This window comes from Mesoplodon mirus, assembly GCF_964341445.2.
Source record: "Mesoplodon mirus genome assembly, chromosome: 6".
Lineage (NCBI taxonomy): Eukaryota > Metazoa > Chordata > Mammalia > Artiodactyla > Ziphiidae > Mesoplodon > Mesoplodon mirus.
In genome coordinates this window covers 29,946,638-29,973,024 of record NC_138982.1, presented here as the reverse complement: position 1 = coordinate 29,973,024, position 26,387 = coordinate 29,946,638, and the positions used below count along the sequence as shown (strand labels likewise).

The following is a 26,387-nucleotide window of genomic DNA, read 5'->3' as shown; positions in this document are numbered from 1 at the left end:
AGTCACCAGGTTGCACAAGACAGAGGTGGCAGCCAGGGATCTTACCACACTGTGTAAGGACTTCACCACAATGCCCCAGTTTTCAGCTCTGCAGTTCACATCCCACCATTCTGCAGCGAGTTAGGCTTTGAAGACCAGAGCTTTCCTCAGGATCCCTTCTACATCCAGGTGCAGCTTCCTCTACTTTGCTAAATTAATCCGCCTTCCTCCGTGCACCTTCCATCTTCTAAAAATCTGTTGAAATCACACATCTTCCACTTTCTCTTCTTCCAATATTTTTGTTCTTGTGGGTATCTATCCATCCATCCATCCATCTACCTACCTATCTATGTCTCTATGTCTCTATCTATCTATTTACCTATCTATCTTCCTATCTATCCATCCATCCATCCATCCACCTATCTACATACCTATCTGTCTCTATCCATCTATCTTTGTATCTATTTATCTATCCATCCATCTACCTACCTATGTCTCTATGTCTCTATCTATCTATCATCTATCTTCCTATCCATCCATCCATCCATGTACCTACTTACCTACCTACCTATGTCTCTCTCCATCTATCTATCATCTAAAGTCATTTTTCATTATTTGTAGGAGTTCTGTTCTATAATGTCGCCACAAACACTGAATTAGCAGATACTGAAGCACTGTTCCTTGGGAAATACAGGGTTAGCTTCCTGTTAGCCTCTGGTCAGATTTGTAACTCACGCCTGAACAAAGCTTACTTAACACACATATTTGCCCCATAAGGCACATCTCAGCCTTCCTGTTCTTAGGAACACAGGACAGAACTGCACCACTATGCTTGGGGGCAACTTTATACAGTGAAATCACCAACAAAAAGCACAAGCATGTGAAAAATGTGGCACTAAGTGAACTGCAAACAGGACACTTGTTTACAGCATGACAGCTAAAATGAGAAAGCTTAGCTGGGAACATGCATGTCAGCAACATAATTTATTTATTTATTTTTGCCACTAAGCATACATCTGCAAGTGACTGTGAAAGCACCAAGAGTACTGATTTGGAGATTACAAATAAATTTACAAATACATCTATCATTCTTTTAGTATCAGTTCACTGGGATTTTTCAGAAGAGAGAAGAAATAACTACCTATGTCCAACTCCCCACATTTAACACAATTTTATTAATTTTTAAAGGGCCTACAGGAAGCCATTTCTAAACATCTTAGAATCCAGAAAACATAAAGAAAAAATAATAAATTTGGTGACATAAAACCCCTACTGCGTGACAAACGACAAGCTATGCAAAAGCAAGAGACAAATGACAAGATGGGAAACTATTTGTAGCTCAAATTACAGTCAAAAAAGTAGCTCCTAAAAATTGATAAGAAAAGAAATCCAGTAATCCAAATTTTAAGATGGGATGAGGCTAGGAAGAGAGTCACAGAAAAGGAAATTCTAATGGCTATAAACCAGAGGAAAATATACTAAATCTCACAATAAGAGAAGTGCAAATCAAAACTACCCTGTGATATCATAGTTTCACCTCTCATATTGGAAAACCCCCAAAGTTTGAGAACTACTTAGCTGACAAGGCTGTGGGGAGGCAAGTATTCTCATACATGGCTGGCAGGAGGACAGATTCAACCTCAGGGAGAACAATTTGACAGTATCTCTCAAAATTACAAGTAAATACATTTACCCTCTGACCCAACAGCCGCACTTCTGGGAATGGATCCTGTATATTAAAAAATGACAAATGTACAGAGTTATTCACTGGAGAACTGTTCACAATAGCAAAACACTGGACACCACCTGTGTCAATCAGTGTTGGGCTTGTTAAATAAATAATGCTGTATAACAACATAATGGGTAATGGCTGCTCATGTATTGAACCAAGGCATATGGGACAAGGACCACAATGAGAGGGAAAGATTCCTATGGGAGAAAGAAAAATGCCCACTCACTCCCCCCAAATGTGTCTACGTCCTAAATCCTGGGGCCTGGGAAGAGGTTGCCTTCTATGGTAAAAGGGATCCGGCGGATTGATGAAGTTAAGGATCATGTGATGGGGAGATTAACCAGGTGGGTTCAATGTGATCAAAAGGGTCCTTAGACAGGAGGCAGGAGGTGGGTCAAGGTGAGGATGGGAGCAGAGGGCAGGGTGCTTGGCCACCAGCAGGTTGGCCTCTAGAAGTTGAAAGCAAGGAACAGATTCTCCCAGAAAGAATGCAACTCTGCCAACCCCTTGATTATAATCCCTTACAACCCATTTTGGACTTTTGGCCTCCAGAACTGTTAAGAGAATAAATTTGTGCTGTTTTCAGTCACTAAGTTTGTAGTAATTTGTTACAGCAGCAATAGGGCACTCACACACAGTCTAAAGACAGGGAAGGGTTAGATGAAAAGGAAGACTTGGAGGCATTGGCCAATACGGGCAGAGGACAACTCAAGGAGGGGTGAGGCTGGCTGAGGACTCGGTCTCCTGGGGAGGGGAGAGCAGAAGGTGATAAAAAAGCCCTGAACTGGCTGGAGGGCAGCCCAGGGTAGGAAACACATTTAAGAAGAAAGATCCACACCATCTAATGTCTTGAGAGGGCAAGCAACACAGAGCCTGAAAAACCATCTCTGGATAGACCGTGAGGTCTCAGGAGACCACAGCCAGTTTGCTTCAGGAGGGAAGTGGCTGGCATGTAAACATGTTCTCAGGAAATCTGGGGTCTGCCTTGACTTTGCCATGGCCAGCAGAGACCCTGGCCATGACGGCACACAGGGAAGATAAGAGTCATGCCCTCAGGAGATAGAAAGTAGAGATGCAAGGGCAGGGCAGGAGAGGGGAATGCCAAGCTGGAAAGAAGGAACATTTCATCTTCATTTATCAACTGGAAAGTAGGGGCTGTAACACGGCGGCGGTCTTGCAGAAAACTCCGTTGAGTCCTTCAGTATCGCCAAGGGCACGGCTATACCAGGTACCACTATTCACTTATGAATCTCCACATCCAGTCAACCTGGTTCTGTGCCACGCACCTGGGAAGCGAAGATGTGTGAGCCTCTTCTCCTGCTGTAGGAGATCCCGGTCCAGGGGGTGGGGAGAGCTAACATACAGTCCCTCCCCAGATGCAAGCCACCATGAGGTGTGCTGGAGGGAAGGAGAGAGGAAGGAAGGCTGTGCCACTCGTTCTCTCTGGGGAAAGGGCAAATCCATCTGAGGCCAGTGGCAGCTGCAGCAGCCCTGCCTTCCTGGCCCCCATCCCCCCACAGGCCTCCTGCAGGACCACTGCCTCTGCCAGCAGAGGGAGGGGCAAGGATGCTGGGGCCGGCTGGAGATGTTGTTTTCCTCTTTGTTTTACACACAATGCCCCAGAAAAACATTTTGCTGATATGTAATTAGGCCAACATAATAGAGCCTAAGAAAGCCGTCCGTCTCATTTTAGACAACTTCGGCTTTCATAACGTTCAAAGAGAATACGTTAAAAAAAAAAAGCTTAGCTCTCAGATGTAGAAAAGGGGGCAGAGGAAAATACACGCAGTGCGTGGAAAGCTTCCTTTCTAGGACGATTTACCCACCCCTGCTGGTTAATTCACATCTTTGCCTGATTTTCACTCCCACACAAGAAAAGCAACAAACTGCAGCCCTATTGAGAGCCCAACAAAATAATAATGACTGTTATTATTATTTGAGATACACTGTTTGCAAAAAATGGCCTCAATGACTACTTCCCTGCCTCTAGGCCTCTTTACGGCATCCTCCAGCTCCTCCCATAAAGAGGCAAAGTCCACTTCTCCACCCCTTGAGTTCAGGCTGGGCTTGTGACTTGCTCTGACCAACAGATATGGTAGATGTGACATCATAGTTGTTCTAAGCCTAGGCCGCAAGTGACCTTGCTGCTTCTACCTGCTCTCAGGGAACCAAGGACAAGCCCAGGCTGGCCTGCTGGATGATGAGAGTCATGTGGCCCAAGCAACTAGCAGACGTGAGGGACGCCATCTTGGACCAGCGAGACGCCAGTCGACCAGCCAGTGACACACAAGCAGAGTGAGGTTACAGGAGCTTAGCCCAGATCAGCAGGATCACCCAGCTGACCTGTGCACTCACTACAGCCATAAAGGCTGGTTATTTCAATTCGCTAAGCTTCGGGGTGCCTTATTCCACAGGAGAAGCTGATAGATTATGATTATTCTAGGGAGAGCCAAATAACCCAGCAAACCTCTAGGAGGAAAATCGGAGTGAAAGTCACCTCATCTGATTAGAGAGAAATAGAATGTAATAGCTACTACTGAATGGAGCTCAGGGTTTCTAATTTCTCACTGCTCTCAAAGCTGGCACACCACGCCCTCATCTCCTACATGCCAGACATATTGTGACCTGGCATGACATCGCAGTCCTGAAGTCTCATTTACGACAAGCTACCGTGAGGCCCAGCACTGCCGCCAGCGTACCCTGGGAGGGAGAGAGAAAAACCCACGCAGGGGGAGAGCGTGCTCACTCGAGATGCTGTCCGGGCTTCTCCCAGAGTACCACGCATGCCCAGCTGGCAGGAAAACCAAACCTGCAGTGCAAGATAACACTCTTCTAGATTCTAGGCCGGGCAGGTGATTTGGTCCTGGGACGTGCAGCTTCGGGAGAGGGGTTAGGGGTTATGGGGCGGAGGGACAGGAGATGCGTGCACGCATCAGAGCTGCCTGCTGATACGCGCCTGCTCGACAGCGTGAGAACCACGCCAGGTGTGTGGCAGCAAAGGGCTCCCAGATTACGCTGCAGGCAAAGATGCTGGATGTTTCAAGGTGAAGGGGGCACGGCTGGGGCAGACTCTGACCATTAGTAGGAGAAGATGCTGCTGCCGTTCTGAGCGCAAACAGTTAAGCGACTCAAAGCCGTGACATCCTGTGGGCTGCTCTGCGGGACCTCATACTGGGACAGCGCGAGCCGTGCATCCTCCAGAAGCTGACATTTCACACACACACTGAATGCATCGGGGTGAGCGCATCCTCTCCGGCAGGCAGACTTGGAAACAGCTTGGTCTGATAACAATTGAACAAGAAACATTTTCTCCATCCAGGGACTTGCCAAGTCCCTTCCGCTTGCTTTGAGGAGTGAGAGGAAATTAGACTTTCTGGGAATAAATGGGATCTGTCACTTTGTCTTTACACAACATGAGGTGAATGAGGGATCATAGTTTTAGCCTTTCTTTCTTATTTTTCCACCATATCTACAACCTAGAGAAAAGAGGATTTAAAAAGAGCTTTCCCACAGTATATAATTAAAAGGGATTTACTCTGGAGTGGGGAGGGGGTGGGGACGTGTGCCAGCAAAAACTCTCGAACTTAAAACTACATCAAAGTTATCACCTTCAACTACAGTGGATTCCTGACTGCTTACCAATAATCATAAAGCGTTAGCCCAGATGATGTCCCTGAACAAAGGCTGCTTCAAAATCCTAGCAGAAGCGGCAATGGAAGTTAAGGGTTAAGGGCAGGCCAGCAGCAGTAGGAGCCACAAAGCACAGTCACTCTGAAAAGACAGTAACGTTGTAGAACATTCAGCACAACACATTTTCCCTCCCTGACTTTCTCCATCTGGTAAATTCAAGGGGCCACGGTCCCACTTCAGCATTCGGTCAGTATTCTCTCTGGTCAATATTCTCTTGGTGGTGACCCAATTGTTGGCCTCTTGTTGCCATGGTTACCAGGATGCTAACTGGACCCTCTCCCTCAAGCCAAATTATGTTGCACGAGTCCCTCAGTGTGTCCTCTGGGGACCCTGCTCCTGGTAAGGGGACTTCTACTAGGGCTCCCGAGGTGCTGGGAACCACCAGCGGGAATATCCAGCCTTCAGGACATGTCAGACCCCTGACTGTCAGCTCCCCTGTCACCAGGGTTCTTCCATTCTCTCTGGTTTCCTGCTCCACTACAGCCTGGAGATAGACGCACCAGAGCCTGTCACAGACGCACTGTTGGGTTTCCATCAGCACCTGGGTTGTGACCCACCAAAGGAGGAGCTGATGAACAGAAAACCAAGGTCAAGAAAATGAAAATGGCCTCAGAGAGATCAGCCAACTCTACGTGGGGTCCTGAAGAAAACCCCCCTATTACCCTCTGTCCCCTGCACTATCACTTCATCATATTGATCACTTCTTAACACTGATTAGCTTATCTATTTATTACTATCTCCTTCACTGGAATGCATTCTCCACAAAGCAAGGGGTTTGTCTTATTCTCAATGAATCTCAAGCAACTAGGGAAGTGTCTGGCACAAAATGAGTGAATGAATGAATGCACCTTCCCTAGCATTTCTGGGGTAGGTTCTGCCACCGCTGTCTTATATGCTCAAAATCTTATCAAAATTGCTGTAAATCACATCCAACACTAATGAGACGTGAGTTTACCATTCAAAATGGGAGTTAATCTGCCAGGATGTTGTGGTACCATCCTTCTGACCTTTCTGTATGTGGAAGTTGGAAGTATATTCATGTATGAAAATTAAATGCAGAACCACATTGGTCACCAACCACTAAGGCTACTGGATGCTTTAGCAAAGATTGGTAAAATTATTAAACTGGCCACACACAAATCCATCCCCATCCTGCATCTGTGCCCCTGCACTGTGATGCAGATGGTCCTACCAGGAGATAATATCTATCTCACCACCTCTTGAATCTGAGCTTGGTTTTGTGACTTTCTTTGGCTATTAACAGGATATTAACAAATCAATAGGATATTAACAAATATGATGCAAACCAAAGCATGAAATAAGTAAGCTAGCACACTGGGGCTCTCAGGGACCCTGTGACTTCCCTACTGTGAAGAAGTCTGGGCGAGTCTACTAGATGTTAAGATACACAGCGCCTTCTGACCCAGCCAACAGCCAGCCAACTGTCAGACACGTGAGGGAGGCCAACCCTGGATCCTCTGGCCGTCACCTGATGTATGAGAGAGCCCAGGAGAGGTCAGCTAAACTGCTTCAGAGCAGAAGAACTGCTCAGCTGACCCAAAGAATCATGAGCTCAATAAACAGTCATTTGAAGCTGTGAAGTTTGGAATGGTTTGTTATACAGCAAGAACTAACTGATACAGACTGGAAAACAAAACATCTATCATTTAATAGAGACAAGTCTACCTGCTTCTTTCAGTATGACTTTGTCTTCATATGGCAGGGTGACTCTGCACAATTTTGTAGCCTAAATCGGTTTTAAATAGGGTGATGTCTTTGTGATGATCCTCACATTCTTGACCCATGTCCCCTTCTGGACAGCATCAAGCATTTTTAAGGTGAAATCAAAAGTAAAACTTGTTTCCATGGGATACAAAATAGCTAGCTTTAAAAAGTATGGACCTTTAAGCCAAAATGTGATACAAAGCACAATGATAAAGCTAGAGAATATTCATGATGTACAAGAGCAAAAAATGGAAACCATCTAAAATCTACCAATAGAAAACTAATTAAATAAATTAAAATATGATGGCTCATATACCAATATTCTACAGCCATTTAAAATGATGAGATAGAAAGAGTGTGAACAAAATAATCCCATTTTTAAAAAATATATGCAAATGTAGACAGAATATATACTAGAATACACACCAATATGTGACTATCTTCTCAGTTATGATGAAAGTGGGATGATTTTTGCTTCCTTTTCCTTATTTGTATTTTCTAAACTGTCTTCAATTACATGTGTCATTTTTTAAAAATACCTTAAGAATAACTGACATATCTAAAAATTCACCTGTTTATAGTACACAATTCAATGGTTTTTAATATATTCACAGTTATGCAACCATCACCACAGTACAAATTTAGGACGTTTCCATCACCTCCCCCCAAATTCTTGTCCCCATTAGCAGTCACTCTTTTTCTCCCCATCCTCACCCCTAGGCAACCACCAATCTACTTTCTATAGATGTGCCTAATCTGGACATTTCATATAAATGGAATCATACAATATGCTATGTTTTGTACCTGGCTTCTTTCATTTTAACATAATGTTTTCAAGGTTCATCTGTGTTGTAGCATGTATTAGTACTCCATCCCTTTTTATTGCTGAATAATAGTCCATTGTACGAATAATATTCCATTGTACATATTTTATTTATTCAACACTTGATGGGCATTCGGATTGTCTCTACTTTTTGGATATTATGAATAATGCTGCTATTATTTCTCTTGGATATGTGCCTTAGAGTACAATTACTGGGTTGGTCATATGGTAACTATGCTTAACATTTTGAGGAACTGTCCATGCATCACTTTTGCAATAAGAAAAAAAAGTTATAAAAATTTAAGAACAGATGTCTTGGCCTCATTAGACTAGCTTCTGAGCCTTCTTGTCTAATTTGCCAAGTGAATCCTCCCTTCCACCATAGTTGAAGAGGATGTTTAATAATTTTGCCTCAAAGAGGCCACTGACTTAAAAGCAATAGTTGACCCATGCGACCCAGCTTATTAAAGCTGGAAGCAATCAGGGTGTTTCTCCGTTCAGTGGCTCCTGGTTGGATTTTTAACATGCAGATCCTAATCTCCACCCCCAGACCTACTGACTGCCAGGGCTGGTGCTGGGGAATGTGTATTCGTATCAGATCCCCAGGTGATTCTGAGGATCAACAAGGTTTGGGAAGCACTGTTCTAGTGCTTCCTGCCCAGAACAGAAAGGCGACCTCCATCACCCCTGAGAGATGGTAAACTGAACATGTGAATCACCCTGATACCTGGGAGTTGACAGCCTCACGCCCCACCTACTCCCACTGCCAGATGGTTCCACAAAACTCTCCAAAGGATCCTGATTTTCCCCTTGCAACTAAGGAAAACAGAGTCTATCCCCTTTATCAGAGGTTTGCCCTTCAAAGATGTGGAACCAGCTTCCTGATTGCCCTTGTTTGTTCCTCCTCCAAAATAAACACAACCACTTGTTTTCAACCATTTCCAGGCATGTCCTCCATCGCTATCCACCCCCGAATCCGTCTGTGTTTCTTGTCAAATACAGCAGTGTGGTAGGCATAAGACTCCCAGTCAACCGGTATCACACTGGAAAACAGAAGATAAGCACCCCCTGTGTGCATTTCATAATATGGCCAGTTATCTTTTACCCATAGCAATAATCTCATGTTGTTTCATATCCACACAACCAGTGTTTGATGAAACTTGTAACACGGAAGGAATTAATTTGGATCCAGGGAACATGAACATTAGAAACAGCTAGTCCCTGACTCGAGGAGTTCACAGAGCAATTAAAAAATTAAATAACTCTATGTCATATGATCCAGCAATGCCACTCCTGGGCGTACATCCAGACAAAACTATAATTTGAAAAGATATAGGCACCCCACTATTCATAGCAGCACTATTTACAATAATTGCCAAGACACGGAAACAACCTAAATGTCCATTGACAGATGAATGGATGAAGAAGAAGTGATACACACACACACACACACACACACACAATGGAATATTACTCAGCCATAAAAAGAATGAAAGAATGTCATTTGCAGCACCATGGATGGACCTAGAGATTATCATACTAAGTGCAGTAGGCCAGACATAGAAAGACAAGAATCTAAATTATGAAACAAACTTATCTATGATACAGAAATAGACTCACAGACATAGAGAACAACAGACTTGTGGTTGCCAAGGGGGAGGGGGTGGGAAGGGAGGGATGGAGTGGGAGTTTGGGGTTAGCAGATGCAAACTATTATATATAGAATGGATAGACAACAAGGTCCTACTGTAGAGCACAGGGAACTATATTCAGTACCCTGGGATAAACCATAATGGAAAAGAATATGAAAAAGAGTAGACATATATACGTATAACTGAATCACTTTGCTGTACAGAAGAAAATCACACGACATTGTAAATCAACTATACTTCAATAAAATAAATTAAAAAAAAATTAAATAGCTCTAAGGAAGGTGGAACATGGTGCCAAAAGTGCTGAAAGGAAGGGAGTGCAAATCCAGCGTCAAAGATGATGTCACAAAGAGTTGGGCCAGGAAGGGCAAGGACCTCAAACGTCGAGGGGGGATTCAGCAGAGGGCAGGAGAGAACACAAATGGAGGGACAAGTAACCAGGGTGTGATCTGGAAAACCCCACTCGGTCACAGCTCAGAGCATTTGGAGTATTTGGAGAGGAGTAGTCGGTACACTGTTCACCTGAATTAAACTTATTCATCACAATTGCTTTCAAATCAGGTATTCTCCATGCTGTGTTATTGATTTTTTTGCACTTAAATACAATTGATTTTTTTATACTTAAATGTATCCCATTACATTTTATTGGGCTGGTTTTGACCTAACATTGATAAACTAGTAGATAATGAGATTGGAAGGAGTTTAAGAAATCAGGGAAACCTACTCAAAAAAGAAGCTGGATTAGGTAAGTAATTTTCAAGGCTTCTTGTTTTGTTTCTTTTCCGTTTTTGAAAAAGTAGTGGGAGGCTTTCCACAAACATCAATGTAATCTAATTTAGAAGCCCAATATGTAAAAGCAGATAGATTCAGAAAAAGCAGCTCTGGTTCCCACTGACGTGGGTGGGTTGTCCGGAATCTTCCCCACTCCCCGCTCTCAACGATTCCCTCAATTCTTCCCTCCCCCACCCACACTGTGCCCAACTGAAATGTTTTTGTGGAGCCCAAGAGCATCCCTGTTCTTTGGATCTTGACGGCCATCCAGTATACTCCACGGCCTCCCACAGGTCCCCCATCATCTATGTCTCTACACGAGGCACTGAAAATGACGTGAAACAGGACAAGGCACAGGATGGCATCATAGGGCCCACAAAGAAAGACCCCCATCCAATTAAAGATGTTCATACTGAGTGTAGCCTCTTAAGCAGTTCCAAAGGAAGCAGGCCCTTCCTTTGTATTTCATCTTACTAAAGTTCTTGCCAAGTGAATTTAAAAAGGACAAATTCCAAGGAAGGGTGATGAATGATCACTTAACTACAAGAACACCCTCCAACCCTCTATACTCATTGATTTAATATACTAAGTTCTTGCAGAACCATTTGCCCTGTCCTCACCTGTGGCCCCCAGGCTGTCTATGCATTTAAAAAATTATTATAGGGGTCATGAGAAGGAATGCAGGCAGTTCTCAGGAGCAAAACCAGCCTTTGGATGGCAGCCAGCAAGGAAGCAAGGACCTCAGTCCTACAACCACAAGGAGCTGGATTTGGTCAACAACCTGGAAGAGCTTGGGAGCAGATTCTTCCCCCAGAGCCTCCAATGAGGAACACAGCCCTGCCAAGCCCTGATTTCAGCCTAATGAGACCCAAAGGAGAGGACCCAGTTGAGCTCACCCTGACTTCTGACCTTCAGAAACTGTAAGACAATAAATTGTGTGTGTGTGTTTAAAACTCTTATAGAATCATTCGCCACCCTTCTAATCCCAAACACATTGGAAAAACCTAAAGATAAAGCCCTTCTTATCACATTGAGGGTTGCCTCTTTTTTGTCACGCACTGGATGTTTTAAAGCATACTACTGTTTAAAAAATGCATTCGTCCCATGATTCTGAAAACGTGATGATTTCCTTCACTCTCTCTTCCTCTGCAGCCAGGCTCTAAATTCGCTTTGCCCCATGGTCTTCACCAGACCACACACTTGCCTCTCCCCTCTCATCAGCCTTAAAAGGTTCCTGGTGATTTAGGGCCTCTCACCACCCCTCAGGAAGCCTGACAAGGAAGAGAGGTTATTTACGGGTGTGGAAAGACCAGGGGGTGAGCATTCATTTTTAATGACTGCACCTCTTCCTCCAAGTTAAAGGAATCAATCCTTCCTGCCTGGATTGAATCCATTCATCATGTTTTCACAGTGGCTGACACACAGTAGGAACTCAATATTTATTCGTTGAATAAATTTTTAAAAGGCCTAACTTACTTGTATGACTACATTTTGCATAGGAAGTGAAATATGGGAATCTGAGAAAACGGGACCATTGAGTTTATGGAAGAAAAAGAGTGCAGACAGAGAGTAAAAGTCAATTCTTCCTTTGTCATCCACTCTCTGAGCTGTCCCCAAGTCCAAGTTTAGTCTTCTTTAAAATACTTCTAGGAGCATCCCTGCCTTCTGTCCCACTCAGTGGCAAACTGTTGGTTGCCAAGGCCAATAGCCCAGGTCCGCCTTCCTGGCTGACACCCTCTCCAGCCCAGCTCACCATGATCTTGACAGTGACGTGGGTCTGTGACCCAGCCAATGGGACAGAAGGGAAACTCTGCTTGGGAGTTCCTGGGAAAGGTCTTACTTGCTAATAAAAAATAGTACATGGCAGGAAATGCCCCCTTCTTTCCAACTGTCATCATGTTCCCATGAGATGCTTGGGAACTGCTGCAGCCACCTTGGGATTAGGGTCCTGAGGGGAGACCTAGCAGACAAGCTGAGGACCGGGATGCGGAAGGTGACAGTCCCCAGGTCCCTGATGATGTCCTCAAGCCGCTGAAAAAGATGATGCTGCAACCCCCCACCTTCCTCCAGACTTGCTGCCTGGTGAGATGCGATGACAAATCCCTACTGTTCAAGCCACTGCCAGGTGGATACTCTGCCTTGACAGTGGAAAGCATCCTGATTGATACCCATGACCACCACATATGACATCACTTATAGGTGGAATCTAAAAAAATGATTCAAATGAACTTATTTACAAAACAGAAATAGACCCACAGACGGAGAAAAGAAACTTATGGTTACCAAAGGGGAAAGTGGGGAAGGGATAAATTAGGAGTTTGGGATTCGCAGATACACACTACTATATATAAAAGGGATAAACATCAAGGGCCTACTGTATAGCACAGGGAACTACATTCAATATCTTGTAATGACCTATAATGGAAAAGACTCTGAAAAAGAATATATATATAACTGAATCACTTTGCTGTACACCTGAAACATTGTAAATTAACTATACTTCAATAAAAAATTATGTTCAAAACAAGAAGTTGTACAAGAAAAATAAATAGGTGGAAGACAAGAGAAAGTGGAATTACTCAACTCCTATTTTACTTTCTTTTCCACAAGGAGAAAATAAGTACACCTAAAACCTAAGAGAAGAAAGGCTATGGGGAGACAGAACTAGCTATCATCTAAAAATGAACTTTTAATTACCCAAGTAAAATGAGTATTTCTCTACATAAAAATGAAAATATTCCAGATAAAGCTGCCTTCCACGCTTCCATGCCAAGTCACATGTAGCCACCATCATCAGCTTGGTGGCCGCTCTTCCAGACCTTTTTCTGCATTTACATATTCCCACACAATATACATCATATTATTCTGTGAAGTTTTTTTCCCCATTAATGGCATCACACTGGTGAGGGTATCTCTGTACTGGTCAGGGTTCTCCTGAGAGACAGAACCAACAGAATGGATAGAGAATAGAGAGACAGACTTTTAGACAGATAGATAGATAGCGACAAAGAGACAGAGACAGAGAGAGATGGATAGATAGATTGATTGATTTGGAGGAACTGACTCGTGTGACTGGGGGGCTGGCAAGTTCAAAGTCTGCAGAGCTGGCCCTCTCTTGATGTCTCAGCTGACTGGATGAGGCCCACTCGCATTATGGAGGGTTAGTCATCTGCTTTGCTCAAAATCTACTGATTTGAATGTTAATCGCATCTAAAAAACACCTTCACTGTAACATCTAGATTGGTGCTTGACCAAACAACTGGGTACCACAGCCTGGCCAGGTTGTCCCATAAAATTAACCATCACGGTTCTTCTGCACCTTGTTTCCCCACTGGACAACATTTCATGGAGTTCCTTCCGTGTCAGTCTGTACAGAATGACTGCATACATTACTGTAAGGATGCACCATCCACTAGTTAACCCTTCCGCTACTGATGGACGTGCACCTTATTTCCTTTTTCCTGTTACTAATAATGCTGAAACCATGTCCTGGTATCAGCATTCTTGTGAACATGCCTCTGTTTCTCCAAAAGAGATGGATGTGGGCTTCCCTGGTGGCACAGTGGTTGAGAGTCCGCCTGCCGATGCAGGGGACATGGGTTCCTGCCCCGGTCCGGGAGGATCCCACATGCTGCAGAGCGGCTGGGCCCGTGAGCCATGGCTGCTGAGCCTGTGTGTCCGGAGCCTGTGCTCCGCAGCGGGAGAGGCCACGACAGTGAGAGGCCTGCGTAACGCAGAAAAAAAAAAAAAAAAAAAGAGATGGACGTGAGGTGTGGACTTGCGTAGGGGTGGGCATTGAAAATTTTTCATAGAAGTTGGCAACCTGCCCTCCCAAGCAAACCTCAATTTTTTAAATGACGAATTTAAAATTCATCAAGCCGAGAAGAATTCCATGTTAAGGAAAAGGTGCTCAGCACACTGGCATGTCACTATCAAAGGTAGATGCAAGGAACTTGATCAAAGTGAAAGCTGGGAGAATAGACATTCTGTTGTCCCAGCCACTGGCAGACTCATCTGAGCTGCGGTTTGCTCTGAGTTAGAAGGAGTGGCATTACCACCTGGGAGGGCGGGCCTGGTCCTTTCATGGCAGTGATCATCCACGGGAAAATCTTCTGTACCACAGGAACAAGGCAGAGACCTGCTATCTTTGGCACTAAAGGCTATGATCTCAGAACCAAAATAATTATCTTGGAGAAATTGTGGCAATGAGAAAAAATGCCAGATGGTTTAAAAGGAACAAATATTGGCTCCCTTGTCGGAGCAGAAAGTGGTGAATTCTAGACACTGCAGACATTGACGTTACTCCCTGGCAAATCCCAGTGTGGACCGTTACATGGATGGTCAGGAGCCCTTGGAAACAGAAGATTGATGCCCAGAAGGCTGCGGATGTCCATGCAGAAAAAGGGGGACATACAGGTTGTTGGATAGGGTTGTGGGACAGGTGGGGTGGAGTGTACCCCAGAGTGGGTTCCAATTACAGAGATGCCTCTTACCAAGCCTCTCATGAGTCCTTCAGGGACAAGATGGTGACCGCTGGGTGGAATGACAGGGCCACCTGAAACCTCTGCAAACGGGGCTGGGGCCACATTAGGTCCTGGGGGAGAGATTCCCACAGCATGCCAAAGGACCATGTCCTCCATCCACCCGTTGGACACTGGATCAGACAGAAGCAACCCTACGTAGGGAATGCTCAGAGAAGCCAGGGCTAGGACGATCCCCCAGACGCAAGATGATACCGTCATGATCACAAATGTCTCAGCAGGCTGGAAAAATGGGCAGAAACCAATGGGAGGCGATTCAACAGCAGACTGAACACACAGATGGAGGATGGAGACAACACCTGACAACAGCGCCTCACGGGATGAGAAATGTGGGTGTTCACAGGCTGTAACAGGTGCCCCCAAAGGCCATTCAACTTCCAGCTGCACTAGCAGAAGCCCAGGTCGAGCTGTAGCGAGACCAGGTCCTTGCAGGTAGTGGGCTGCTCTTCACGATGCCCTTCGGATCCCAGGATGCTGTGCAGGTGAGCACTTCCAGGGTAAGTCTTCCATGCTCCCACATCTGTTCAGGTCAGTTAGACCCATGATCACAGCTACATGTCTTAATTTAAATTATTTAAAACGGATAGGAAGTGCAAAGAAGTTGCTTCCAGGAAAACTAGATAGAATGCTTTGAAGAAACCTGACAAAGGACAGTTGCTTAAAAATAACAACTGTGGCCACTGTCTGGTGGGGCGGAGGGGGCTGGAAAAGACCAGGAAAAAAAATCATGAAAACAGAAGGATTCTGCAGTCAAATTCCTTTGCTACACTTTACAGACACTAACGCTGGCCATCAGCGACTGCACACTTTGGTTGATAAAAGAAGAATGAAGTGGGATTCTAATCAGCAGACCCCAAACTCAAAAAGATTGGCACATGGATGTGTACTTACATATTTTATATTAAAATGTGTAAGATGTGAATATGCTTTTCTCTCTTTTTAAAAATTGTAATTGAAGTATAGTTGATGTACAATGTTAATTTCTGCTGTATAGCAAAGTGACTCAGTTATACATATGTATATTCTTTTCCATTATGGTTTATCACAGGATATTGAATATAGTTCCCTGGGCTATACAGTAGGACCTTGTTGTTTATCTATCCTATATATATAATAGTTTGCATCTGAACTTGTGGTGAGAGAGACCTTCAAGATGGTGGAGGAGTGAGACGTGGAGATCACCTTCCTCCTCACAAATACATCAGAAATACATCTACATGTGGAACAACTCCTACAGAACACCTACTGAATGCTGGCAGAAGACCTCAGACTTCCCAAAAGATATATATATTTTTTTCCTTTTTCTCTTTTTGTGAGTGTGTACGTGTATGCTTCTTTGTGTGATTTTGTCTGTATAGCTTTGCTTTTACCATTTGTCTTTGGGTTCTGTCTGTCCTTTATTTTCTTTTTTTTATAGTGTAGTTTTAGTATAGGTTTTAGTATAGTATGTTATCATTGGTGGATTTGACTTTTGGTGTGGTTGCTCTCTTCTTTCTTTTTTCATTACTTTTTAATTATTTTTATTTTTAATAATTTATTTTTTATTTTAATAACTTTATTTTTATTTTATTTTTTCTTTCTTTCCTTCTTTTTTTCTCCCTTTTCTTTTGAGCCATGTGGCTGACAGGGTCTTGGTGCTCCGGCCGGGTGTCAGGCCTGTGCCTCTGAGGTGGGAGAGCCGAGTGCAGGACATTGGTCCACCAGAGACCTCCCAGCTCCATGTAATATCAAATGGTGAAAGCTCTCTTAGAGTTCTCCATATCAATTCTATGACCCAGCTCCACTCACGACCAGCAAGATACAGTGCTGTATACCCTATGTCAAACAACCAGCAAGACAGGAACACAACCCCACCCATTAGCACAGAGACTGCCTAAAATCATAAAAAGTCCACAGACACCCCAAAACACGTCACCAGACGTGGTCCTGCCCATCATAAAGACAAGATCCAGCCTCATCCACCAGCACACAGGCACCAGTCCCCGCCACCAGGAAGCTTACAAAACCCACTGAACCAACCTTAGCCACTGGGCAGGCACCAAAAACAATGGAAACTACGAACCTGCAGCCTGCGAAAAGGAGACCCCAAACACAGTAAGTTAAGCAAAATGAGAAGACAGAGAAACACACAGCAGAAGAAGGAGAAGGGTAAAAACCCACCAGACCAAACAAATGAACAGGAAATAGGCAGTCTACCTGAAAAAGAATTCAGAGTAATGATAGTAAACATGATCCAAAATCTTGGAAATAGAATGGAGAAAATACAAAAAATTTTTTCCAAGGACCGAGAAGAACTAAAGAGCAAACAAACAATGATGAACAACACAATAAAAGAAATTAAAAATTCTCTAGAAGGAATCAATAGCAGAATAACTGAGGCAGAAGAACTGATAAGTGACCTGGAAGATAAAATAGTGGAAATACTTACCACAGAGCAGAATAAAGAAAAAAGAATGAATTGAGGACAGTCTCAGAGACCTCTGGAACAACATTAAATGCACCAACATTCGAATTATAGGGGTCCCAGAACAGGAAGAGAAAAAGAAAGAGACTGAGAAAATATTTGAAGAGATTATACTTGAAAACTTCCCTAATATGGGAAAGGAAATATTCAATCAAGTCCAGGAAGCACAGAGAATCCCATACAGCATAAATCCAAGGAGAAACATGCCAAGTAACATATTGATCAAACTATCAATAATTAAATACAAAGGAAAAATATTAAAAACAGCAAGGTAAAAATAACAAATAACATACAAGGGAATCCCCATAAGGTTAACAGCTGATCTTTCAGCAAAAACTCTGAAAGCCAGAAGGGAGTGGCAGGACATATGTAAAGTTATGAAAGGGAAAAACCTACAGCGAAGATTACTCTACCCAGAAAGGATCTCATTAAGATTCGACGGGCAAATTAAAACCTTTACAGACAAGCAAAAGCTAAGAGAATTCAGCACCACCAAACCAGCTTTACAACAAATGTTACAGGAACTTCTCTAGGCAGGAAACACAAGAGAAGGAAAAGACCTACAATAAAAAAACCAAAACAATTAAGAAAATGGTAATAGGAACATACATATCCATAACTACCTTAAATGTAAATGGATTAAATGCTCCAACTAAAAGACATAGACTGGCTGAATGGATACAAAAACAAGACCCATATATTTGCTGTCTACAAGAGACCCACTTCAGACCTAGGGACACATACAGACTGAAAGTGAGGGGATGGAAAAAGATATTCCATGCAAATGGAAATCAAAAGAAAGCTGAAGTAGCAATTCTCTTATTAGACCAAATAGACTTTAAAATAAAGACTATTAGAAGAGACAAAGAAGGATACTATGTAATGATCAAGGGATCAATCCAAGAAGAAGATATAACAATTGTAAATATTTATGCATGCAACATAGGAGCACCCCAATACATAAGGCAAATGCTAACAGCCATAAAAGAGGAAATCGACAGTAACACAATCATAGTAGGGGACTTTAACATCCCACTTTCACCAAAGAACAGGTCATCCAAAATGAAAATAAATAAGGAAACACAAGCTTTAAATGATACTTTAAACAAGATGGACATAATTGATATTTATAGGACATTCCATCCAAAAACAACAGAATACACTTTCTTCTCCAGTGCTCATGGAACATTCTCCAGGATACATCATATCTGGGTCACAAATCAAGCCTTGGTAAATTTAAGAAAATTGAAATCGTATCAAATATCTTTTCTGACCACAACACTATGAGACTAGATATCAATTGCAGGAAAAAATTCTGTAAAAAATCCAAAAACATGGAGGCTAAACAATACACTACTTAATAACCAAGAGATCACTGAAGAAATCAAAAAATGCCTAGAAACAAATGACAATGAAAACATGATGACCCAAAACCTATGGGATGCAGCAAAACCAGTTCTAAGAGGGAAGTTTATAACAATACAGTCCTACCTCAAGAAACAAGAAATATCTCAAATAAACAACCTAACCTTACACCTGAAGGAATTAGAGAGAGGAGAACAAAAAAACCCCCAAAGTTAGCAGAAGGAAAGAAATCATAAAGATTAGATCAGAAATCAATGAAAAAGAAATGAAGGAAACAAAAGCCAAGCTCAATAAAACTAAAACCTGGTTCTTTGAGAAGATAAACAAAATTGATAATCCATTAGCCAGACTCATCAAGAAAAAGAGAAGACTCAAATCAACAGAATTAGAAATGAAAAAGGAGAAGTAACAGTTGACACTGCAGAAATACAAAGGATCATGAGAGATTTCTACAAGCAACTATATGCCAATAAAACAGACAACCTGGAAGAAATGGACAAATTCTTAGAAAAGCACAACCTTCTGAGACGGAACCTTGAAGAAACAGAAAATATAAACAGACCAATCACAAGCACTAAAATTGAAACTGTGATTAAAAAATCTTCCAACAAACAAAAGCCCAGGACCAGATGGCTTCACAGGCGAATTCTACAAGACATTTAGAGAAGAGCAAACATCTTTCCTTCTCAAATTCTTCCAAAATATAGCAGAGGGAGGAACAGTCCCAAAATCATTCTACGAGGCCACCATCACTCTGATACCAAAACCAGACAAAGACATCACAAAAAAAGGAAACTACAGGCCAATATCACTGATGAACATAGATGCAAAAATCCTCAACAAAATACTAGCAAACAGAATCCAACAGCACATTAAAAGGATCATACACCATGATCAAGTGGGGTTTATTCCAGGAATGCAAGGATTCTTCAATATATGCAAATCAATCAAGGTGATACACCATATTAACAAATTGAAGGAGAAAAACCATATGATCATCTCAATAGATGCAGAGAAAGCTTTCGACAAAATTCAACACCCATTTATGATAAAAACCCTGCAGAAAGTAGGCATAGAGGGAACTTTCCTCAACATAATAAAGGCCATATATGACAAACCCACAGCCAACATCATTCTCAATGGTGAAAAACTGAAACCATTTCCTCTAAGATGAGGAACAAGACAAGGTTGCCCACTCTCACCACTATTATTCAACATAGTTTTGGAAGTTTTAGCCACGGCAGTCAGAGAAGAAAAAGAAACAAAAGGAATCAAAATCAGAAAAGAGGAAGTAAAGCTGTCACTGTTTGCAGATGACATGATACTATACATAGAGAATCCTAAAGACTCTACCAGAAAACTACTAGAGCTAATCAATGAATTTGGTAAAGTAGCAGGATACAAAATTAATGCACAGAAATCTCTTGCATTCCTATACACTAATGATGAAAAATCTGAAAGAGAAATTAAGGAAACACTCCCATTTACCACTGAAACAAAAAGAATAAGATACATAGGAATAAAGCTACGGAAGGAGACAAAAGAACTGTATGCAGAAAACTATAAGACACTGATGAAAGAAATTAAAGATGATTCAAACAGATGGAGAGATATACCATGTTCTCGGATTGGAAGGATCAACATCGTGAAAATGACTATACTACCCAAAGCAATCTACAGATTCAATATAATCCCTATCAAACAACCAATGGCATTTTTCACAGAACTAGAACAAAAAATTTTCACAATTTGTATGGAGATACAAAAGACCCTGAATAGCCAAAGCAATCTTGAGAAAGGAAAACGGAGCTGGAGGAATCAGGCTCCTGCACTTCAGACTATACTACAAAGCTACAGTAATCAAGACAGTATGGTACTGGCACAAAAACAGAAGTATAGATCAATGGAACAGGATAGAAAGCCTAGAGATAAACCTACGCACATATGGTCACCTTATTTTTGATAAAGGAGGCAAGAATATACAGTGGAGAAAAGACAGTCTCTTCAATAAGTGGTGCTGGGAAAACTGGACAGCTACATGTAAAAGAATGAAATTAGAACACTCCCTAACACCATACACAAAAATAAACTCAAAATGGATTAAAGTCCTAAATGTAAGGCCAGAAGCTATGAAACTCTTAGAGGAAAACACAGGCAGAACACTCTATGACATAAATCACAGCAAGATCCTTTTTGACCCACCTCCTAGAGAAATGGAAATAAAAACAAAAATAAACAAATGGGACCTAATGAAACTTAAAAGCTTTTGCACAGCAAAGGAAAGCAGAAACAAGACAAAAAGACGACCCTTGGAATGGGAGAAAATATTTGCAAATGAAGCAACTGACAGAGGATTAATCTCCAAAATTTACAAGCAGCTCATGCAGCTCAATATCAAAAAAAAAAAAAAAACCCAATCCAAAAATGGGCAGAAGACCTAAATAGACATTTCTCCAAAGAAGATACACAGATTGCCAACAAACACATGAAAGGATGCTCAACATCACTAATCATTAGAGAAATGCAAATGAAAACTACAATGAGGTGTCACCTCACACTGGTCAGAATGGCCATCATCAAAATATCTGCAAACAATAAATGCTGGAGAGGGTGTGGAGAAAAGGGAACCCTCTTTCGCTGTTGGTGGGAAGGTAAATTGATACAACCACTATGGAGAACAGTATGGAGGTTCCTTAAAAAACTAAAAATAGAACTACCATACAACCCAGCAATCCCACTACTGGGCATATACCCTGAGAAAACTATAATTCAAAAGAGTCATGTACCACAATGTTCACTGCAGCTCTATTTACAATAGCCAGGACATGGAAGCAACCTAAGTGTCCATCGACAGATGAATGGATAAAGAAGATGTGGAACATATATACAATGGAATATTATGCAGCTTTAAAAAGATATGAAACTGAGTTATTTGTAGTGAGGTGGATGGACCTAGAGTCTGTCATACAGAGTGAAGTAAGTGAGAAAGAGAAAAACAAATACCATATGCTAACGCACATATATGGAATCTAAAAAAAAAGGTCATGAAGAACCTAGGGGCAGGACAGGAATAAAGACACAGAACTACTAGAGAATGGACTTGAGGATATGGGGAGGGGGAAGGGTAAGCTGTGACAAAGCGAGAGAGTGGCATTGACATATATACACTACCAAATGTAAAATAGCTAGCTAGTGAGAAGCAGCCACATAGCACAGGGAGATCAGCTCGGTGCTTTGTGACCACCTAGAAGGGTGGGATAGGAAAGGTGGGAGGGAGACGCAAGAGGGAGGGGATATGGGGATATATGTATATGTGTAGCTGATTCACTTTGTTATAGAGCAGAAACTAACAGAAAAAAATATTTGGAGACTTGGAAAAATTATATATGTATTTGAAATTAAAAAAAAATAGTTTGCATCTGCTAATCCCAAACTCCTAATCCTTCCCTCTGAATATGATTTTCTTTGGTTCTTTTTCATTGACTTTTTCAGTTAACCCACCAGTTCCCAAGACAACTGCATCAACTCAAAGCGCTTTCCCTACTGTTTTATGTTCAGTTCTGGTGGCAAATTTCACAGGAAGCACTTGTGAGCTAGAAGACAGTCCAGGCAGCGGGATGAGGATGGAGAGGCTCTATGGCTCACAAGCTCCTGGTGGTATCCTCCAAGTCCATTGCGCGGTCAGGCTGAAGGACGTGCAGACAGAGAGAAGATGACAGTCCCTTTCTCTGCCTCTCTCTTCCTCTTCACCTATCCGTCTATGTAGCTTCCCCCTTTCCTTTCAAAGAATCACCCTTTCTGCTCACACTCTAGATTGTAAACTCATAGAGCACAAGCCAAATACCTGTTATAAATGCCCTACGGATGGACTTTCATCCCATTCACAACTGCCTTTAATTTTAGGTCACAGGTTTCCAACTGAGAAAAATGCAATTATTTGCATTTGACTCCACATGTTCCCTAGCCCAGCCTCCTCTGTGCTTTTGGAACAAGGTCAACACAATAGGCAGAGGATCTTTCCAATTGATGATCCCGGGTGACCGATACAAGGAAACAGTATTTACTTACTCTATGGCAAGTACAACATTCACAACTTTTAAATACGTTATCTCTTTTCATTCTCATCAACTTCGAGAGGTTGTTACCCGTGTCTCCATTTGTACAATTGAAAAATGGAAAAGCAAAGACGGGGTGGTTTCCTTTTCATACACTCAGCAAGAAATAAGAGAGCAGGATGCCTTCCCAGGCCAGACTCGAGAATCCACATTCTCTTTCCAACATACCGCACTGTCTGCAGAGCTGTAAAGAGCCAGGTAGGTTGTCTTGTGAAAGTGTGTGTGTGTGGGGGGGGGGTGTCTGGGGTGCAGGGGAGAGGAAAGCCAAGAAGATGTGGCCTAATTAGACTGGCACATCTGCACACAGAGCTTGAGGATATTAATGGGCAGAGGAGTAAAGGGGCAGGAAAGGGACAAGTCAATCCCAACTGTGAGAAAAGAGACAAAGCTGGTCCGAGATACTTTGTGGTCAGAGCCCTGGGAGGCTCCAGGAGGAGAGTGGCTGCCAGAAAAGCAGGATCAACCACAAGCCAAGAGGGAGCTGCCCAGGGCTTGAACAGGAAAGGCCTTCCCCAGAGGCCATAACGGTGGGGAGGAGAGGAAGGGGATGGTCTCGAGGATAGAGGTGAGGGAGCTGGACACCCCCGCATACAGCCCGAGGCACAGGCAGAGGAGCAGCTGTCTGTGGGTCAGAGCAGGGGTCGGACAGAGCTCTTCCAATTGCTGGGCCAGGGGCAAGCCCACCCCACACTGGACCCTGCTGGGCTGTGCTGGTAACAGCTGCATACACGTGGCTCCTCTAAGGCAGGGATTGATTCTCACAGTGGGCTGAATAGGAAACTCGGGGGGAGAGCCTGGACGTGTGTCTTTTAAAAAGCTTTCCAGATAGACACAAGCTCAATTTTGAGAAACACTGGTCTACCCTTGGGCTGAACCAAAAGGCTTTCAACCCAATTCAGGAAGCATTTACTGGATGCCTTGAGAAACAAAGATGAACATCCACTGACAGATGAATGGATAAAGAAGACGTGGTGTATATATACAATGGAATATTACTCAGCCGTAAAAAAGAATGAAGTAATGCCGTTTGCAGCAACATGGATGGACCTAGAGATTATCATAGTAAGTGAGACAGAGAAAGACAAATATCATATGATATCACTTACATGTAGAATCTTAAAAAAAGATATAAATAACTTTAAATACAAAACAGAAATAGATCCACAGACATAGACAACAAATTTATGGTTATCAAAGGGGAAAGGTGGGGAGGGATAAATTAGTAGTTTGGGATGAACATATACACACTACTATATATAAAATAAGTAACCAACAAGGACCTACTGTATAGCACAGGGAGCTATATGCAGTATTCTGTAGTAGCCTATAAGGGAGAAGAATATGAAAAAGAATATATAAAGTATGTAGAATATATATATATGTGTGTATATATATATACATACTTTATATATTCTACATACTTTATATATATATATATATATATCTATATCTGAATCACTTTGATGTACACCTGAAACTAACACAACACTGTAAATCAACTATACTTCAATTTACAAAAATAACCATTTAAAAAATTGACAGGGGCAAAAAATGACAACCGTGTCCTTACTTGAGTTTGTAACCATTATCTCCCTCCCACAGACATTTTATTTTTTAAAATATTTATGTATTTATATATTTTATATTTGTTTGGCTGTGCCGGGTCTTAGTTGCAGCACGCGGGATCTTTTTAGTTGCGGCATGCATGTGGGGTCTAGTTTCCCAACCAGGGGTGGAACCGGGGCCCCCCGCACTGTGAGTGCAGAGTCTTAGCCACTGGACCACCGGGGAATTCCCTCCCACAGACTTTTTAGATAGTAGGCGTTCCCTCCAGTTACGCATCAAGGTCACATTTTAAAATTTCAATATTTCAAAGGCTAAAGAAAGACGAATCATTGGGATGCTTTTCCTATCACCCTTTTCATCAAATATCACATGACCATAGACATCTGGGGAAAGTGGCATCTGTACCATTCTTTCAGACACTAGTTCTTAAAACTGAGGAAGTTTCAGAACCACCTAGAGAGCCTGTTAAAACCCAGATGGCTGGGCCCACCCGCAGGGCTTCCCATTCAGTAGGTCCAGGGTGGGGCCCAAGCATCTGCATCTCTAACAACTTCCAGGTGCTGCTGCTACTGGTCCTGGGACCACACTTTGAGAACCACTTTCTCAGGCAATTTTGGATCATTGCCATCAAACCATCTTTATTGAGGAAGCCACAAAGTCTGCCTTTCACAGCCACTTTAATGTGCAGACAGCAAGGGATTTTATACACGTCCCCACGGCCCTGTGGCCGATCGCATGTGCAAAATCACGCAACGTGTTTCTGGTGCAGCCACGCATCACTTGCTGATACAGCCCTGTGTCACAGAGCAAACCGAGTGCTGCAGCTTGTGGGTGCAGGGCAGCCAGCATGGGCTTGTCCGGACGGGGTCCTTGAGATCCTGCATCTACCACACGTGGCAGGCTGGGTGCACGGACCGCCCCATCTTACAGTTGTGGAAGTTTAGGGTCCCCAGGGGGGACATGACCTGCCCACATTGGACTCTGCATTTTCGACAGAGCCTCACTTCCTCTGCACCCCATTTCCAGTTAGGGGCACGGAGGCTCACTGGGACCGACGGCGGGTGGGACTCACTGGCGGAGACTGACGGCAAAGCAGGTCATCACCTACCTCCTCACCTTCCTCACTACTTACGCCTGCAGGACCCCTGGCCCCCAACCTAACTGGCCCTGGATGCTGTGGTTTTGGAATTCCTGTTTCTGATTATTACAGTTTTTCTGTGGACTCTATTCTGTCACATTTTCAGGCAGCTATTTCCCATCCCTACTCAGATGCAGGCTGCCCCCCGCACCCCTGCTCCCCACACCAGGCCTCCTCAGAACGGCTGAAGGCTCAAAGGCTAAGCAACGGTGCTCGTGGGGCACTCCACCCCCGTCCAGGCGGAGAACTGGCCACAGGCTGCAGTGCCAAAGGGCACAAGGGTGTGGCGGGTTCCCGTGCCCCGCACTCTGCACCAAGAGCTGCTTCCTCATCTGTCCTCCTCTGGCACAGAGACCCCCCTGTCTGGCAGGGCCCCTCGGAGCGACGCCCACCCTGTGTCCTTCTAGGGCCAACTTGAGAGCATTCAGAAATCAGTCCCCTATTTTCAAACATGCCAGATGCTGGGTGGACAAGAGACTGGTCTATAAAGTCCATGTTTCAACAGTTGCAGAAATGCCTTTAAAATACACACCAGCAAACCTCAGAAAGAAATCAGCTCTCCCCTTCCCAAATCCCAGCCCAACACAGCTTGAGGAATTCCTCTGCCCACAGCAATCTGGTGGCCTTGCGGGTCAATATATCTCAAAGACCGCCTTCAACACTTAATGGGCCAGGATTCTAGTCTCCCTGTGCCTCAGTTTCCTCATCTGTAAAATGGGAGCAATCACAGTACTCAGACTTATTGCGAAGGTTAAGAGCGCAGGTGCATATCAATTTCTTCTGGCATATAAATTTCTATGGCCCCCTGTCAGAGGGGGCCATACAG

The 26,387-nt window shown here is 43.2% G+C and overlaps 1 protein-coding gene across 2 annotated transcripts in view; it reads right to left on the bottom strand.

Annotated features, from left to right (window-relative positions):
* Positions 1-26,387, bottom strand: part of RFTN1 (raftlin, lipid raft linker 1) — a 199,975-nt gene that overhangs the window by 17,941 nt on the left and 155,647 nt on the right. The window lies entirely within an intron of this gene.